Source organism: Mauremys reevesii, linkage group 2, assembly GCF_016161935.1.
Source record: "Mauremys reevesii isolate NIE-2019 linkage group 2, ASM1616193v1, whole genome shotgun sequence".
Taxonomy (NCBI): domain Eukaryota; kingdom Metazoa; phylum Chordata; order Testudines; family Geoemydidae; genus Mauremys; species Mauremys reevesii.
Genome location: NC_052624.1, coordinates 64,300,410 through 64,319,857, shown reverse-complemented (window position 1 = coordinate 64,319,857; position 19,448 = coordinate 64,300,410). Strand labels below are relative to the sequence as shown.

Here is a 19,448-nt window from a genome sequence, read left to right as displayed (position 1 = left end):
TCTTGCTTAACCTGTTTTCACACAAATATGATTGTATTGAAGTCAATAGAGCTTCCCCCAATTCACAATGGTGTAATTAAGAGCAAAATCTGCACCAGTGTTAAGAGTCAAATTCTTCGCCTATGTTTAACTGAAAAACCTAGTGGGATTTTGGTATATGTTATACAAGCCTGAGGCCAGAGTGGTGACTGTCGGAGCCAGTGTAAGTAGATGGAGCACCTACACATAAAACTTGTGAGAAGAAGAGATAGAGTGGAAGGCATATGAATTGAGCACAAAAGTAAGTATTCTCAATATTTCCCTCTCCCCAGACACAGTAAGAGTTGTCACAATAGAAGGAGAGCTATACAAACATGTTCATTTAGAAGAAACAGACATCCTCAACTTGATGACTCAGCTTTTGCTTTAATAATAGGATTTGCACAAACACACAACTGACAAATTGATACACTGCATTCAGAATATACCCCATGAATCTGATTCTCCTCTCACAAGAGAAACTCCAGTGTAACTCCTCTGCTTTCAGCAGAGTTGCTCCTGATTTATATCAGTCTGAGAGAACACTTTTAGGCCGTATTATGATTAATATTTTTGGTTTCTACCATAATAAAAGTATCTTTACACTTTTATAGATCTTCATTTGATCCTTTCTTTCTGGCTTCATGTCATTTAGAAAACATGTGTGTCATTTAGACGTCACTGTCAAGGATCTTTCCAAAATATTAAAAATATTCTTTTCCATCACTTTCTGCAATAATGCTTTGGACACCTGAAATTAAAATCTTCTTCCTTGCTAAAACTTTTTTCTCTCCATCTCATGTGAACACACTAGTTTATTAAGGCAGGCGAATGAAAGACAGATCAGAATTTTAAAAAGTTGGTCTAGTTTTGATCTTCCTAACCTTTTAATCTATTCTTTTAACCCTTTTCTACTGCCTATCCATTTAAAATAATATACACCGGATATCTATATAGAGATATATATAGATATAGATATAGATAGATATGTGTGTGTGTGTGTGTGCGCGCGCGCGCGTCTTTGGGAACATGATGATGGGGGCAAAAGTGTAATAATTCCCCAGCTTGTTTTTTTTAAAGCATAAAAATATTAAATTTAAGCCTCGCTAGTCTTGCTGGAAGACTACCTGAACAGCAAGGGAAGTCTCTGGAGAAGTCAATGTTGAGAACAGAATTTGTGGGAACGTTGAATCTTTAAACAAAGATTAATTTTCTATTAAACATTACAGTTAAATAGTTAAAAGTTCACAGCAACAAAAAAAGAGTTCTAAACAATTGGACTAAAAATCCCTTCCCCTCTCTACTGCTCAGCTTTCACTTTTTTGCTATATCTTAATTTTGCTATTTCTCCAGTCACCACAGATTATTCCAAGGTAGATAAAATTTGAGTTTCTAATATATAAAACCATTCTATACTGTTTATATCTAAACACACACATTTACTCTCTATATACACATATGCACACATATGTATATATCCATATCCACTTTTACAGGTCCACCTAAAGGGCCTGCACTTACTGCCATTTGAGTTTAGTGACAATTACGCCCATTGACTTCACTGGGACGGATTTGATTGACTAAAAATAATTCTGAGTGGTGACTATAAATACACCATGATTTGCTATTCACAATTTATGAGCTTCATCACTTAATATAAATATTACTTAACATTATAATTATATAGTTGTAGTAAACACTGAAGTGCAAATAATGGTGTGCTAATTCACACCTCATTGCACTAATGGCAATTGGTTTTGTAACCTCAATGCCCAACACACACACTGTGAATTAACAACATTAATACAATAATTCACACCTTGGAGTGTCTTGCTGCTTAATTAGGTCAAATACTGTTATATGGATATGTAACTGCCCAAACACAACACGTCTGTAATCTAAAGCTGAAAAGTGATCTAAAATGCTCACTTACAAACATTTTAAGGGGGAAAAAGTAGCAGGTGCAATATGGACAAAATATATATACTTGCTAGCAGTTTACTTGAGTACTCCAGGTAATGCCTCAGTTTAGCTCATCCTGCTATAGCCACTTCATGCAACATATCCTCAGCCTAATCTTAAATTCCATGTATTGTGCTACAGAGCCCCCTGTGCTGAATGTTTTATATTAGCTACCATTACTCAAGTCTTGCCAGTCAGGTATTGAAGAACAAAAATCTGGGAACTGCTGGCCCCTCTTTATTTCCCACATTAGTCAAATGACTTTCTAAGTACTTGTGAACAGCTACAAAGGAGCGGCTATAAATGATGCCATATCACACACCCTGTGCAGTAGTGGCGTCCACGAGCCTACATTGCAACAGGTAAAAAGGCTGCTACTGTCAAATTGTAGGGAAAAGATTTTTCAACTTATTTAAATAATTTCTCTGGAGCACTCTGTTTCCTAGCGAATAAAACGCACACAAAAAATATGTCACCGAGCCAACCAGAGTAACCTTAGTACCATGGACTGATAGTTGGGAAACTTCAGACATAAGTAATCATTGAGATCACCCAGATCACTCCACTGAAATGGAGTGCACCAGCAATACAAAGTCATTGGGAAGGAAAGGAATTGAAATGGAGGGCAGATCAGGATGGTAGTATTAGAAAACATCACTTGCAGAAGACAGCAAAGAAGTGGAAAAGAAAACAATTGTTATTTAAAGTGTATTCAGATGTAAGAAATTGAATACGTATTAAGGGGTGATCATCAAATGGCCGAAGTATGCATAAAAACACCAAATGGTTGAATTCCTTGGGTTCCCAGGACTCCCACTGAAATCAATGGGAATTTTGGGTGCCCACGGAAAGCAAAATAAGGCCCTTATTCTGTTAAAGTTATTACAGCATTTGTGGGTTGTTTTCTTACTGAAACTGAAATTCCCTTACTTCTGCCTCTCTCTTTGGGCCTCCCCTCTAAGGGCATTCTAGTAATTTTAATCGGTCTATTGGAGTCCCCTTACTATGAAGGATTATATTGCCACATCCTAAGATCACCTTGAGCAGAATGCTGTCACGATAGCAAGTCCTAAGTAACTCAAAATATGAGATTCTTAACAGGAAAATTAAACAAACACTAGTAAGTGTAACTTTCTGAAATATTTATTTTGAAGCATGTGGGGGATTGACTTCTTGAGTGGATTCTCAAAAACGAAGACAGAAACAAAAACCAAAGCATAACAGCTAGTAAGCTAAGGAAATTGTACTAAGCTTTGAATGTTTTACTTTGAAAATCCTAGAGCCCAGTAAAATCCTTAGTCAATCTCTCCTTGTTTATAAAACAGTATTTGGTATCACCATCTTGAAATTTACAAAACAGATACAGCCATCTCTCTTTCTAAAATCTTTAAATCCAGATTTGCAGCTGCAGTTCCCATTAATGAAGCTTTGATGGGTAATAGAAAAAATGCTGAATGCCAATATTTTTAATTATACAGTAAAATAACTTTAGTGAAAAGACTAGACATGCTATTATTTTTAAAGTGCCAGAGTTACCACTTCAACCAGTGCCGTGGTATAGGTAAATGATCAGTGTACAAACAAAATAATTACTTGGCTAAAACAACATACCACAGTATTTTTGCTTCAGAAAGTGTTCTTACAACAACAATTATTACTTATACATTGAGTATATTAGTGAGTAGACCTATATTTATTTTTTACAGCAATGTAATTTTTGAGACGTTCACAGAAATATATTCATATTATACATAGGTATGTAAAATTGTACCACAAATCTGTAAAAGCACTGATCTTATTCCTGTAACATGGTTAATATTCAAATGAGACAAGAAAAGAAATTGAGATAATTGTTTTGTCTACCTTAAAGAACAATCTTTTAAAGATTTTAAATTGATGTAACAAAGCAATTTGTAGTAAGAGGGAAAAGTGTGCTGAAAGCTAAGGCTAAAAGTTACTAAAAGCTAAAGTTGCATTAATTTTGTGACTGTTTATTATAATAATGTTTTCAAAATGCAGAAAAACAAAGAACTCTTCAAGTACATCTCTAACAAAGAACTACTTGCCTGTATCTTATAGAATTTACTACGTTTTTCTTTGCAATCAAACTTTCTCAGAGACAAGTAGCACAGGTTACATGACATATATATTTTCTCAGAGAAAAACAACCTGCAGAAATCATGTATTGGGATACAATAGAATGGTCACCAGGACAACTAGCCGATTGATCAGCCGTGACAATATCACTTATGACCGAGTCAAAGTCAGCAAGAGTGTGAATCTCAAAAATGTTTTCAGTGATTCCACTAAAAGATGTTACCAGCTAATTGTGATGAAAGTTTATATGTGAAAAGTTAGCCCAAACAAAATTCAAGTCAACTAAATACAAGTTCATTTAGTCAACACAGAAACAGAGCTGTATGCATAGCTGAAAGACCTGTTGCTCTCTATCGTTAACGGGTCCACGTCTCAAGCAACTCCGTCGATTGAGAGGTATATATGTAACAAATGGTTAAAGCTAAATTCTACCTAGTGTCTACTTGAGAAAAATTCCCATTTTGTTAAATTAGAGACCACATGATACAGACCTGAGTAACTGAACACTACTTTAAATAGGTGGCGATTTTATTATGTTATTCCAAAAAATAAAGCAAATTAATTTCATGTATTCAGAGGGTTAGCCCAAAAAAAAGTCCATTTGGATTAAATAAAGCTTTACTTTTGTTTAAAGGTGGCCAATCCATAAACAGAAGGTTTATTAATAAATCAAAGCAACGGGTCTGCAGTAAATCCAGCAGGTTGCTAACTAGAAGAAGAAATACAAAGTGACAGATTTCTAGGGAAAAGATCTTTGACCAAAAGAGAGTGTAGTCAAAAGATGGGCAACAATACCACCCTGCGTAGTTGGAGATATACAAATCTTGCCTGGGGTCCCAAAAGGAAGTAAAAAGTGTCTTAAAAATTGCCCTGTTAATAGTTAAAGGCCAAATCCCCCTGCAAAACTCCCACTGATATCCATAAGCGTTTGCCTGAGTGACGACAGAAGGATTGGGCCCTAAGAACTGTCTCAAGCCAATGCAAGGTCCATTGTTATTGGAATGAACTCTAACTCTCACGGACGCAGTATCACACGAAAGACCCCTCTGAAGGATAAAGAACAACCTTAGGACATTTCAGGGTATTTCAAAGCCTCTTCTAAACTAGAGAGAGCAAATCAATACCAAATTTGAACACACGGGGCCAAATCTTCCTCCCTTTATTCATGAAAGTAGCCCCACTGCATCGTAAGGTGGACAGGGTTATGGATACAACCTCTTCCCATTTTACCTTCACTTTTAGTAGTAATACTTGTTTTTCTTCCCTTTCTTTTCCTGTAGGTTAAATAAAGAGATCAGACCTTCGCTTGTTCTGAGAGTTGGGTTTCTGTAAAACAGCCTATATTATCAATTGATTTTTATTTGGTTCTCTTTGTTTGGTTCTTTATACAAGTTTAAAAAAAATCTACTTTTGTTCCCAAATCTTAAACCTCTAGAATAAACGGCATCCAATATTCAATAGTCCAAGGCAAAGCTATTGTCCTTCCAAGTAGACCAAGTTACTTCCAACCTCATGTCAAGAATATCAAGAAATTTCTTTGTCTTTAGAAAGAAATTTCTTCATCACATAAAATATTATCTGACCTCTCATAATTGTCCAATTAAAGTTACAATAAACAGACAATTTCAGTTTGTTCAATTCAAATGTTTAGTATTTCTATTTCCTATCCCCTGGTAAACGTGTACATGAAAACATTTAAGTTTTGGAAGTCTGATGGTCTAGACATAAAGACAGCAGAAACATTACAGATTCTATGGCCAGTACGAGACACCAATTCTTTACAAACCATGCATGAACAAAGCCGAGACATTATTCTTTTCTTATCAATAGTTAAAGATCACTTAGTCAAGTAACAGGAAAATAAGAGACTTCTTACCATTATCTGTAGAGTAAAATCAGGAATGAGTTGTTTTGTTCAGTCAACTTTTCTCTCCTAGTGACCTTTTTTTGTTTTTAAAGCTCCGTTTGCCAGTGATAGCCAGGAAAGAGGTGTCACTGTGTATTTCTATATGTTTGTATTTAAGACCATCAGAATCTTATTTTATTGAACCAATAGAAGACAGATCTCGTACTTTACTATCACGGTTCCAACCAGGAGTTAACCCCCAGGTAGTTTTATTTGCCTCTAACAGTTTCTTTTTGTAATGAGACTAATTTTTCCAGTAACCTTTAACTCAACTAGATTAACTGACATGGAAAATGTGACTAAAAACTTGTAGAACTGTCTAGCCTCTAACCCAGCACAAAATCAACTTTGTAGTAAGTGCTGAAGGACATCTAGCAAGTAGCAACTTGCTCAGTTTATAATCCTGAACTATATATTCACAGAGAACAGTACTACGCCATCTAGTTAGCTGACAGCAGGCTTCACTCTCTACATTAGAAGTGGATACCTTAAAATATAGGGCTTTGGCACTTGAGAATTTTCAGTTTCTTTAAATAAATATCACTACTGGGATAATCCACTTCCAGTGGATATGGGAAAATTTAGCTTATAATAGCAGAGTGACCTTCTACATCTAACTTTGATTTACAAGATAAAAGCAACTTTTAAATTAAAGAGGCTTTCTGCTAATAGAGCTTATTATTCCAGAGACAGGAATGATTTTCCTCGAAAGTTGTCCCTGTGTGCATGCCTATTATCTTCGTTTTTCTCCTTCTACTAATGAGCATTTATCTAAAGAGCCTGTTAATCCTCTGATGTGTGCTTCTGGTCAGAGGTAACAGTTTGAATAAAACCACTAATCACTTATCACTAATCACTGATCGTTAACCACACTTTTCTCTAGTGCTTTGCAACCTGCACTGCTCCCTTTAGGACTAAGGAGTAACAAATTAGAAGTTTAACATTTTTAAAGTATTTTTAACATAGTAATGCTGACTTCATCCAAAGACATTTTTCTACAGAAAATTAAAAAAAAAATTCTACTAAAGTGCATGTACTTCAGAACAAATTCCCACAAACTGTGTCAGAGTATACATTTTTCTTTCATTTTGTTCGCACCCTGTAACTCTAGAAACAATTTATTTAAAAAAAAACTTTACAGTCTGGTTTCTGGATTATTTCTACATGACAGTTTCTTAGAAGAAAGTTCTTCCTCCACTGTTATTTGACACACTGGATTTTCACCAAATGACCAGGCAAAGAAACTCTGGTGCAATTCAATGGGTTAGAAGAAGAGTTATCTTTGAAATGTATGGTCTCAAGGAAAACCCAAGACTCCTATTGTCCTTTGGTCTAACCTCTGTTTTCATCTGTCTGTATATTGTTTCCTACTGATAAAATACAGAAATCCTCTGGCCATGCTGTTTTAAGTAAGTACTATTTAAGCATTTTAATTGTAAAAGTCACACATATGGACTTTCATTTTATTTTATTGCTATCCATGTCTTTGAGCCACTTTTTTTCTTTCAGACTGTAACATTTATAATAAAACCTGGAGATGACAGCTTACTCACCATGCCTGGACATAAATAAGAGAAAAGGCAGAGTTTAGCAGGTATCCCCCCTATATTTTAGAAGCTCTTATAATTCTGGAAGAACAAAACTTAACTAAAGAGAGGGAGAGAGAAACCTAAACCAGAGGAGGGATAAAGGAGATATGCACTGAACTGGGGGGGAGGAGAGGGTGTAAAAACGATGTGCTTAGCCAGATTGTAAAAGGGAGAGTTGCTTTGTCAGCATTTCTAACCCTCTGAACCCTACAGTATCTAAGGCTGTTAATCAAACACTTACTAGTCTGCAGAATGACGTAATGGCCCACTATCCAGCCTTATTCCCAGAGATATGTCAGAAGGGGTGTGGGGGGGAGACAACCAAACATAGCGATGCAGACACCTAACAACGAAATATACACACAGCCCACTCTAGCCCTGAGCCTTAACAATAGGCATCATGTGGGGACTGGAGATGAGGAAGGGGAGAGGAGGGGGGTGATCAGTTTGTTGTGCAGTTACCAATACAAGTCCATATCAGAAACAACACACACACATGAACTAGCAACTTGTAGGCAGCTGAGCCTCCGGTACTTTGGACTAAGAAGCCTCTTCCAAAACTTAAATCAAAGTTGCAGCGATTGAAATCAAGTTCAGTTAAGAAGAAAGCGAAAGCTTCAAGAAGGGAGGGGGGACTTTGAGAGGAAGTCCAGCAGCCAAAGAGCTGTCATTTCAGCAGCGGCAGCAAGACAAGATGTTATGCCGAAAAGAAATAAGGCAAAGGGGCGGGGGAGCATTAACCTTCCACTTCTGTGTCTAGTTTTAAAAAATCCTCTCCCGGAAGAGTTTAAACAAGAATTACAATTTATTTGCAACAATATTTACCTACACGCTCCCTGCAGACAGCGGAGATGGCAGCAGCAGCTACATCTCATCTCAGCGGTTCTTCGACACACATGCATACACAAGCACACGGTCGCGGCAGCATACTAATGACTTTGCTAGCTCTTGTTTCAACACACACACACACACACACACACACACACACACAGAGTTTCAAAACTTTCCAACTTTTTGGTCGGTGTGCTGAATTGAGGAATCTCAAAGTTGCTCCCCTCGCCGCCTTTTCGCTCCCTCCGACTGCTTACTGCGCTTCGTGTAGCTTTAACAACTTTTCCGGTCCCCCCGCCACCCCCCGATTCCTGTTACACCCTCGCCCAGTCACTTGGAGGAGTGAGAGGGAGCGATGCACACATACACTCGTTCAAAAAAGCCATCTTCATAGAAGCATCCCACTGATCAAACATCGCAGCCACTAAACCGCCTCTCGGAACGCGAGCGGGGGATCTCAAATGGTTACTATCATTAAGTTAAATTGAAAAACTAACAGCCGTTTATCACAGTCCCCGGAGCAGTCCCAGGGTTAGTAACAAAAACTGTTTACTAGCCCAAAAAAACTCCCACAAAACAAACCCCTTTGCAATTCATGAGATTTCTCCCTCCTCACTTTAGATCCTCCCCCCTCTGCTCCCCAGTTAATTCACACATACTCCCCGTCCCTAGATCAGTCCCGTGCACACAAGTACTTTAAAGCGTCCAGAAAGCGAGGGTTTAAATGCACTGAAAAGTGAGTTTCAGAAAGTCAGATCAGTATTTAGAGGAACTTACCAAACAAGTGTAGAAGGGAAAGGACCAGCAGCTTGGGTGAAGGAACCACGTTGGACTGAGAGAAGGTTACAATACGTTCTATTTAGAGAAGCATTACATCACCCCCGGTGACGTCACGTGGGATTCCTGAACTTCTAAATCATTGCGGTCCCTGTTCAGGGGGAGAGTGGAGTGGTAGGCGTGTCCGAGGGGCGTGTCCTCCCCGGGCCCCGCCCCAGCCAGCCAGCCACAGTAGAAGGGGCGGATGGAGGGGGAGGCTAGTGCAAAGCAGGAACAGCGCAAGCAACAGCTTGCAGAGCTGGATGTGACAGGACTGACATTAGGCGTGTGTGAGTCAGCTTGGAAAAAATCTCCTGCTTTATGGATTCGGGAGGAAGCAGGGACGAGTCCAAAGAGGCGGGTTCCCTAGGCTGTATTGATTTGCAGGGGCTGGGCAGGGACTGTTTCCCGAACTGGATGGGTTGGTCTCCATTCAACTAAGTGTGGCACAGGGCAAGATCCGTTCCAGTCTGCTGAATAAACTCCCGCGCTGCTAGTATACTGTGTATAGCCTGATGGACCCAAACGAAGCAAACACCGAACCTCCTTTGGGAATTAATCCCTTTCTCTCTCTCTCTAAAGAGCTGAGCTAAACCCCTAAATCTGAACACCCCACTACTTTTGGGGGGGATGGGGATTACTAGGGGGATTTTAGTTCCCACATCCAATTAATTCATCTCTAGATTGTTTTGAAACATGTAACTACTTTTCTTACAAAAGGGGTTTTATAATAGAACTTTTATTAACATACTGTTCTTTGTAGAAGTGATATAGTTGGCGAGATCAGAAGTTACAGCAAGGGAGAAAAAAGAACAGGAGTACTTGTGGCACCTTAGAGACTAACAAATTTATTTGAGCATAAGCTTTCGTGGCCTACAGCTCACTTCATCGGATGCACAGAATGGAACACATGGTAAGAAGATATTTATACATACAGAGAACATGAAAAGGTGGAAGTACCCATACCAACTATAAGAGGCTAATTAATTAAGAGAGGCTATTATCAGCAGGGGAGGAAAACTTTTGAAGTGATAATCAAGATGGCCCATTTTAGTCTTGCACATGCAGCATTAAAGGGACCCCGGCAGGGAAAAACAAACAAACGAAAAATAAGTGCATTGCCTTCCCTACCTTACAGCTACCATACTACCACACAGACCCCCACCACTGACTCCAGCGGGCTTTGGGTCAGGCCCTTAGTGTCTGCACAGGGAAGAAGAGTGACTGAAGAAAAGGAATGGGAGTCAGGAGGTCGTTTCTATTCCTGATTCTGTTGTAGACACCCTGTGTTACCTTAGGTAAATCAGTTGAACGTGAGTCTACAGAAAGGTTCTTAGCTGTTGCTCTGTGAGGATAGTATCTTATCTATTCACAAGGTGTTATGTATTAAGCATCAATGTGATCGGCACCATACAAGATGTACAAATACAATCTTGGCCCCAGTGCTGCAAAAAGAAGCATGTGTGTGATTTTTAGTCCCGGGAGCCAATTGGACTAGTCCTGGGAGTAAAGTTACACACATGCAGGGCTGAGCCCCAGCACCTCTAGGCTTGGCAATGCATTGCCCTGGCACCTCTTTGGGGATCACTTCATTGATCCTAGATACTAAGTATTATTCATAGTGGTTAGCATTGTATCCTTCTAGTCATCTGGAGATATGATTGACTCTTCTGCCTTTTGAATACGCTAAGATCCTACCCCATCTAGTACACAGTGCTTTGAATAAGTGCCCGAGCTCAACCCTTTCCCTTGCTGGAGTTTGATTTATTAATAACTCAACCATAAAATATAAATCTCAGCCTAAACTTCCTCCACAAGCCTGGGTTCCTAGAGCAACCTAACTACCCATGTTTTGGTTTCCTGTAGCCCAAACAGACACTCTCACCCTCTGTATATCCTGGTTGGAGCTAATTGGAGGAACCTGCTATTATGAGTCAGCAATAATTACTCAGAATCTTGATGCAAGCTTTTAGCACCAGAGCCTAGGGTGATGCAAAATAAATGCTCTGCATATCTACACAACTGCTTAATAATTACTGTCCTCAACTTTTAACCAGTATTTTATATAGGGTTTAAAGCCCATAGAAAGAAACCGAGGTCCTGATGATGGACTTTGAGTTAGTTTAGCTATTTAGGATAGGGAAGAAGGAACTGTACGCAGTATAGTTTGTATTCATTTTGTCAGGTATTATTCTTGGAATTTGATAAATAAGCCTATGTTTATAAAATACCTTTCATTCTAAGTGTTCCCAATCCATATTACAAACTATAAATAGAATCACTTCACTCACAATTGCAGCTACTTCTGGGGTGAAACATGGCAGTTATTTAACAGAGCATAGGAATGCTGTACAGTTAAGGCCATATATCAGGACCAATGCTGGGGGGAAGGGACCAGGGGAGACAAAGCTGTACTGTCCTTTTGTCAATCAGGAAATGCTGTGCATTCATACAATTGATATCATAACATTCTGGGAAATGTTCTTCCATGTCACTGGACTCATGTCAAATTTTTTGGCATTTGAGTAGTGGGATAAGAGCTTCTTTCTCCAAGTTTCTCAAAGAGCCCAAAATGAAATAGCTCATTTTTTGGTTACTGTTTTAGGCCCTAATCCTGTCTCCCATGGAAGTCAGTGCAACATCATCTTCAGTGATGGCAACAGGAATGTGGACAGCCGTGGGAATGGTTTTGGTTGGATTTTGGGGGGCAGAATACAATTGTGACTAATATTTATTTTTGTTCAATATTTATTTTGATTTTTATAATTGAAAGTGGTTTTTTGTTTGCGTTGTTTTTTAGAATTATATTTAGTGCTCAGATGATTTGCTGCTAGACTATAGTGAGTAGAATCTGGATCCCATTTTGGGTCTATACTATCTGACATTTTCTCTTTAACACTGTGTTTAAAATGCTTGATATCATAATTGCTCAAATATTTTGCTTGCTGTCACCTGTGTGTCATGCAAAGAGACTTTTAATTTAGATTGTCATCTTGTTTAACTTACTGTGGCATTAAGTGGAATGCACCCAGTATGTTGTGCTCATGAATTCATTGTGCATCAAGAGTTTCATAGATTCTTTTCTATTAAATAAGGTAGGTGCTGGTTATGGAAATAGAACAGATTTAAAGAAGCAGACATTTGATGCAAAATAGCCCACATCTTTAACACTTAGGCCTAGCTTTTTCCCCAGTTACCCATATCTGCAAGCTCCAACACACCACTCAAAAAACAATTATATATATATCATCTTCCTTTGAGTCAATATGTCCCTCTCCCCTCCAAACTCTGATCCAATCCTGTAACCACCATCAGCTCTTGTTCACATCCACCTTTGCAGTTTCCTAATCACCATCATCTCCCTGCACTCTGGCTCCTGCAATCCTCACTCCTACTTGCATTCCAGTTCTGCTGCTTTGTCCTCCTACCCGTACAGGAGCATAGAGTATAGAAGAAGTTGTATTTTCCATGCGCTCAGTTCTTGTGCCTGGTGCTATAGCAGCACCTGGCAGCAGGGAGGAACAACTGCTGGCAAAGTCCTGCTCAGTCCCTGTAGTCCCAGATTGGAGCATGCTCAGTGCAGATGGAATCTTCAGCAAATTTAGAAACTCTACCAAGTTTCTAGAGTATGGGTGAATTGCAATTTTTAAAGGCTAATAACTGGGCCAAATGGCAAAAGGCACACCCGACACCAGGAGGTCCAACCTGTCAAATTTCAAGTCCCTGCTCCAAACTATGGAGGTGCTAAACCTACTCAGCTAAACAGTTGTAGGATTAGTTGGGTTTTTTTTTTAAATGAGGGCAAAACAATTTATGTAATGTCATTCTCAGAAATGGCTGAACCATTTTAGCTGAAACTTTCCAAAGAAATTCAGCCTGAGGCAAACATCTAGCATAGAAAATTTCAGCCAAAACAGTTAAGGTGAAAATAGGGCCTTATAATGGGAACTGTTGAATCCCTTAACTAAGGAGGTACTACTCACTCAATCTATACTACTATGCTGCTTTTTCATAAATCATAGCAGGTATAAAACAACCCAGTCCTTTCCAGTTTTTTTCTCATAAGATTTTATTAAATTATTATGTATAAATTAATTTTTTGTCTATCCTTGAAAGTACGAAAGTATCTTAAAACATTTTTACATCTGTCTTGTGTTTTCCTGTGAATGGTGTTAAGATTACTTGTATTAAAGTACAATGAAGAAGGAAAGGATAGAGGTGAAAACCCCACAATCCAGAGTGGGAAAGGAGTAAAAGAATAAAGAGAAGCTTAATGAAAATGAAAACTAGTCAGATTTGCAGTATGCTGAGATGAATTGGGATGACACTCAGTGGTAAAGGTAAAGGACAGTAGTGCTGTTTCAGCAAACACCCAAAATCTTAGTCATTCCAGTAAAATCAATGGTAAGTATAAAGTAAAGGTATTACAATAATTATATGAGTTTTGTGGGTTGAAAATCCGTTTTCACTAAGACATTATTGATGTCACATAAAATTAATATTTAGTGCTGTCTTACTTAGTTTCATATTTTACATACCTGTTCTTCTCATAACATCATTAAATTTGTGGTTAAGAAAGGTGGTGCCAGTGCTGAGTGTTACTCTCATCATTTTTGGCATTTACGATCACCTTGTGACGAGTACTTCACTAGAATCTCAGCAGCTTTTAACCCAATTGAACAGTAATTCATTCTCCTCTGTACAAACTGCTAAACATTTCACATCTGTCAGATCCTTTGCAGTCACATTTATGGCATGTGAAATTTTATCAAAGATCCATACTAGTCACAAAAAGAATTAAGGCTCTAGAAATGAAAGGTTAGGAGGAAAGGTTTTCACTCCCAGTTTTTAAAATACTCAGTCTATTTTCATAATAAATCTTGTTTTAAAAGGTGATGTAAATTATGCTATTTAGTAATTAGCAAAACCAGCAATTTCCTGAGCAAATGTGAACAGACTGTTTTTATGCAACAAACTCTAGACAGCACCAACCACACCTTAAATAGTAGATCTGCATTTAAAGATCCTCTTACCCTTTCTACTTAATTTCAGCCATGTTAATAAACAAATTATCCAGCTAACATGGGTACCAGGAAAGGGAAGAAATTGCTTTCTATAACCTCAAGAGATCACTGAGACACACAGTAGTAATCTTTGCCATATGAGACACGGGTCAGAAATGGGATAGAGAATGAACCAAAATTTGGAGAGAAATCAACACAAAATCCCTTTTTTGCTTACTGCTTTCATCTCATATTCTTGTTCAAATTGCCATTTCTCCACAAAATCCCTTGGACAACAAACCTACTCTCAGTTATACCAATGTAAAGAGAGGAAGGATGGTGTGGTGGTTAACACACTGAACTGGAACTCAATCTACGTTAAATTCCTGGCTTTATCACAGACCTCTTGTGTGACACTGGGTAAGTCGCTTAACTTCTCTCTGTATTCCAGGTCCCCATCTGTAAAAAGAGGGGAGTTTGATTACCTTTTCTGTTTAGACTGTAAGCTCTTCAGTGCAATGACTGTCTTACTATGTGCATGTACCATGCCTAACATGATGGGGCATTGATCACAGTTGGGACCACTACTGTAATACAAATAACATAATAGTTCTACCGAAATTGCTACTCAGGCTAACAATGAAAGGCCTGATTCTGCTCTGATTCCATTGACATCATTGATTTAAATGGGAACAGGCTGGGACATAGAATACTGTTAAATTCCCCCAAACTTCAGGAACACAGAGTTAAGGTTGCTTGGTGGTTCTTCAACCAGGAAGCGAAGAGCTGGGGAAAAGAACCCCCGCCCCCCCCCCCCTCCTGGAGGGAGCATGGTGAAAAAGGGGAGTTCTGAATTCCTCCTCCTGAGTGAGGAGCAGTGGAAAGTAAGGGGAATGCTGGAGCCCCCTCTCTCAGCCTGGTGAAGACGTCTTGTGGAATGATTACAGGGGACAGAAGGCATTTGGAGGGGAGGAGAGGGCACATACGGCTCTACGTCCCTTTCCCCTTCCCCACTGTTGGAGAAGGAGCCCAACCTGCCCCCCACCACCCGCCAATGGTTCGTCTCTGCCAGGCCTTCTGAGCTCCCAGAGAGCCAGGGTCCCTTTGAGAAGGATCCCTTATTCATTGAGAGTTCATAAAAAAACCCACTACTTTGGGGAGGGGGAGGGAAACACAGTACTATGTCAAAGTTGTAGTTATCCAATTGGTTTTTCAAAAACTTTTTTAAAAAGTCTTTTTTTCTAATAAAAGAGTCATCATCTAGGGGTATGCTGGCCTCTCTGTATCTGAGCCAGAGCACAGCCTTATGGGGCAAAGAGGCAGAGACCCCACTCTGTACCCTCCAAAATCCCCCACATTCCCTGCACTGCTCCAACGTCCCCCACACTCACACTGCTCTAACCCACCATATTTCTTAGTTCTGCACCAAAAAGTTATAAGAATATGAAAATGTTATAAGCAGCTCATTAGAGAGACAAGGTGGGTGAGGTAACATTTTTCATTGGACCAACTTCTGATAGAGAGATATTACCTCACCCAACTTGTCTCTCTGATATCCTGGGACTAACATGGCTACAACAACACTGCATAAGGAAACTGTGTATGAGGAACCCCTTCACCAAATGATCCAGTAACTTGCTTTGTTTTGATCATGCTAATGTGTGTATGAGTAGAGTATGAATCAAGATTACATTACCCTTAATGCTTACTAGAGTCTTTCATCTTCCCTCTATTTAATTAAAGCTAATTTCCTGGAAAATTTACTTCTTAAGTAAAATCAGAGTCTACATGTGGATTGTAGAGCACTCTAAAATATTGCTCTTAAACCATAAATTTTGGTCTCAGTGCACAACTTCCAAAAGAAGCCCATGCAGAATGCAGGCAGAGAGCAACAAACACACACAACATACTTTCCCTGAAGGCTTCAAAAGGGTTGGGCTCAAACTCACAGTGCGTAGATATTGCTCAGTTTTGATGACCACAGCTTGTCACTTGGAGCCATTGTGTGCCAGTCCGCTAGCTGTAACAGAGCCCTACTCTTGCTGCTCACATGCATTTCACTCTCTTAATCATGTAAATTTAGTTCATGCCAGCCTAAAGTTCCAAACTTTACCCTCAATGACTACTTCAAAGGGGCAGTGGGTGCTGTACTATAGCTGAGAGAAATCAAGAGTGGCTGAGATTAGTTGGGGAAGATGAGGACCATACTCGGAACCATACATAGAATCTGGGGTGTGTGCAAAGATAATCAGAAGAACCAGGTGACTTTGTAAACACATGATTATTTTGGGGGACCTGTATATCAGGAACACTTTCTTCAAAAGACCTCAAATTTGGACCACTAACCATACCACTGCACTTTCATGAAGCACAGCAAATTTCTAGACAGATTAAGCATGTGGATTTTAGAGCACTTAGAATAATTAACTTTTAAACAGAAAGTGAGATTCAAGCTTAAGTACTAGAAAGGTGGCGCTGATCTACAATGTTGATTTGTTGTGTAGTCCTTCTGCCAGGTGAAGTCAGCAGCAACAAGGACCAGGTTCAGTATCTAGGGCTTCCTTTTCAACAATACAACACAAAACCAGCTCTAGCCCCCACCAAGTGACCTGGGACAATGAAACACCACCCCATGGGTGCCTCTAAGAGGCAATACTTCCCCTCTCGCAAGCACAGAGTCTGAGTGTAGCAAAAACTTTTAATAAAAGAAGGGAAGTAACTCAGCATTAATTTGGGAAAACCCTGCTACTAGGGCTCATAAACATAAACCATGAGCAAAAGACCGACCCCCAAGTAATTTGGGCCGTGTCCTTTTCCACTCAGGGTCTTAAGTCCAGCAACCTAAAAGTCCCTTTAACATGTCCATCCCTTTTCTGTACCCCACTCACAGTTGCTGTCCTTGGCCAGTACAGCCCCAGAGTTCACCACCTAACGTGTGTGGGGGGTGGTGGTAAATGAGGCACCTTATATGCTCCACTGCTCGGGCACTCACTCATTGCTCTAACGGCCAATTGCCACACCTCTGCAAGGCTCATCTCTGGACCTCTCCACCAGCCTCCCTGCTGGCCACATGTCATGCCTCTCCACCAGCTGCCCTGCTTGCCACACCTCTCCACCAGCCACCCAGCTGGCCACTTACAAAGATGTCTTCTGGGCCCCCCACTTAACACAGTTTTCAGTGATTTCAGCTGTTAGTGGGGAAGCCTCACTGGTGGTTCAATCTCTGGGCAATCTCTTGCAATAGAGACACTATCAGAAAGTAGGTCTAATAAGTCAATTGAATCTAAATTAGCTCTTTTATTATACCATTAAGAGAGGAAGAGTCAAATAATATCCAAAGACCCTTGAACAGGACCCACACCAGCAGGTACAAGTACCCCCTCTCCACTCACTGGGCTTTGGAACCCATGTCCCCTGCCTAGCGAGTGCCGTTCAGTTGAGGGTGAGTCCCTCCATAGGGTATGGCAGGTACAGTTCTGCTGCCCTTGGTTCACACAACAAGGATAACAACGCTTTATTACTCCTTCCCCAATAACAAGGAGACTGGGGATCCAACACCAACCACAAGTGATCATTTGGGCAAGCAATCCCATCATGCTAAGCACCTAGCAGGGTGAGTGTGTCCGTGCAAATGAGATCCGTTCCTGAAGTTTTTTTTCCACAGCCAACCACTAGATGTCAGGGGAGAGCTCATTCAGACTCTGATTACAGTTGTTATATTTTGTGTGTTTTGTTTCTAGTAGCCCAGTGATACATGCTTTCTTATATAAAGAAAATATTGAAATAGTTATTGAGAGAAAAGTTTGGAACTCCAGATCAGCATGAGCTACATTTACACATGTAAGAGAGTGAAATGCATGTGTGCAGCAGCAGTACATCTTTATTTACTACTAGAGCTTTGCTTTATATATGACTAAAGTGCATATTTTTTATTTTTATTGCCTCTGATTTTATTGTAAATAGAGGACATCTCTATGAATACTCATTAGCAGAGTAATTTGAAATATATTTAATACTGCGTATTAGACAAGAACTTGGCAGGTTTTTAGTTGCGACTGATGGGTTCCAGGATCCCTTAAAAGAACTATTGATCATCACCAGTCTTGAAATGTTAGATTAGGGTCAATCAGTTTTATGCTTATGGAATTGTTATCAATTTTTTAAAATCTGACTTCAGGGCTTCTTATTTAGTATTATTTTAATGTGAGGCTTTTTTGAGAATGATTTTTGTTTGGGACAATTGGGACAGTTGGATTTAATCACATGGCTCAATGTTTTCTGAGGATCCTTGACTGAATGAAACAGTCCCATGTGTCCAGCAGAAGTCATTTTAACATGTTTTCTCAGGCCACTAGAAGAGAGCGGCATTGCATAGCAGACAATTCATTCTCCCCACAGAAGGAAAATTCAAGGCACTTAAGCATATGCCTAAATTTAAGCATGCAAGTATTCCCAAGTCAATGGGACTACTCACATGCAGAGATGGTCACATTTTTTTAAACAAATAAATTGTGAAAAAATGGCTTCCCTCTCCCATGAAACAAGTATTCAACTAAAAATTCTCCCCAAAAACTTTTAAGTTTTAACTGAGTTCAAAGAAGTTCAGATAGTTCAGAGAAGTATCTGAAATATCTGATCATTTGAATGCCTGTCAGCACACTTAGAGTCTATTATTATATATTATGTTTCTGGCAACACCCATGATGTGTTAGGCATTTGCCAAATATAAAAAATGCATTGTTATTGCCCCAAAAGAGCTCCCGTATGCCCTGTCCTTGGCCAGTGCAGCCCCAGAGTTCACCGCTGCATGTTTGTATATTTTATTGCCCTGGCAATTCTAAAGACAGGATAATAATTAAATGGGGGAAAAGAGGATTTCCTCCCCACCCCCCATTCTATTTAGGTCCTTACAACATACCAGTTGCTCCAGCATCTGCATGCCTAGTTTGGAAGTCATTAACTGAGCAAGAGAACCCTTAAGTGTAAATTGTTCCATGAATTCAAATGCACCTCAGTTTTTAATGCAGCTGAACCACAGCTGTATTTAGCTGCTACTTTACACATAAAAGTCATAGGTGGTTGGGAAAACATAACAAAAAATCACAAACTATTGTGAATATCTATATAATGTTTGACACTTTCTCTCCCAACCTCTTCCTCCCAAAATGTGGTGTGAAGATGGTTTGTTTGCACTTTCATATGATTCAGCAGAAAAAAATCCATTGC

General features: G+C 39.4%; 1 protein-coding gene across 3 annotated transcripts in view; it reads right to left on the bottom strand.

Annotated features, from left to right (window-relative positions):
• Window positions 1–19,448, bottom strand: part of CREB5 (cAMP responsive element binding protein 5) — a 397,399-nt gene that overhangs the window by 335,930 nt on the left and 42,021 nt on the right. Inside the window, exon 2 of one of the 3 annotated variants that reach the window (XM_039526915.1) lies at window positions 14,626–14,681. The exons of the other annotated variants lie outside the window; for them this stretch is intronic. The gene's annotated coding sequence lies outside the window, so the exon portion shown is untranslated. The remainder of the gene's footprint in view (window positions 1–14,625; window positions 14,682–19,448) is intronic. 3 annotated transcript variants of the gene reach the window in all.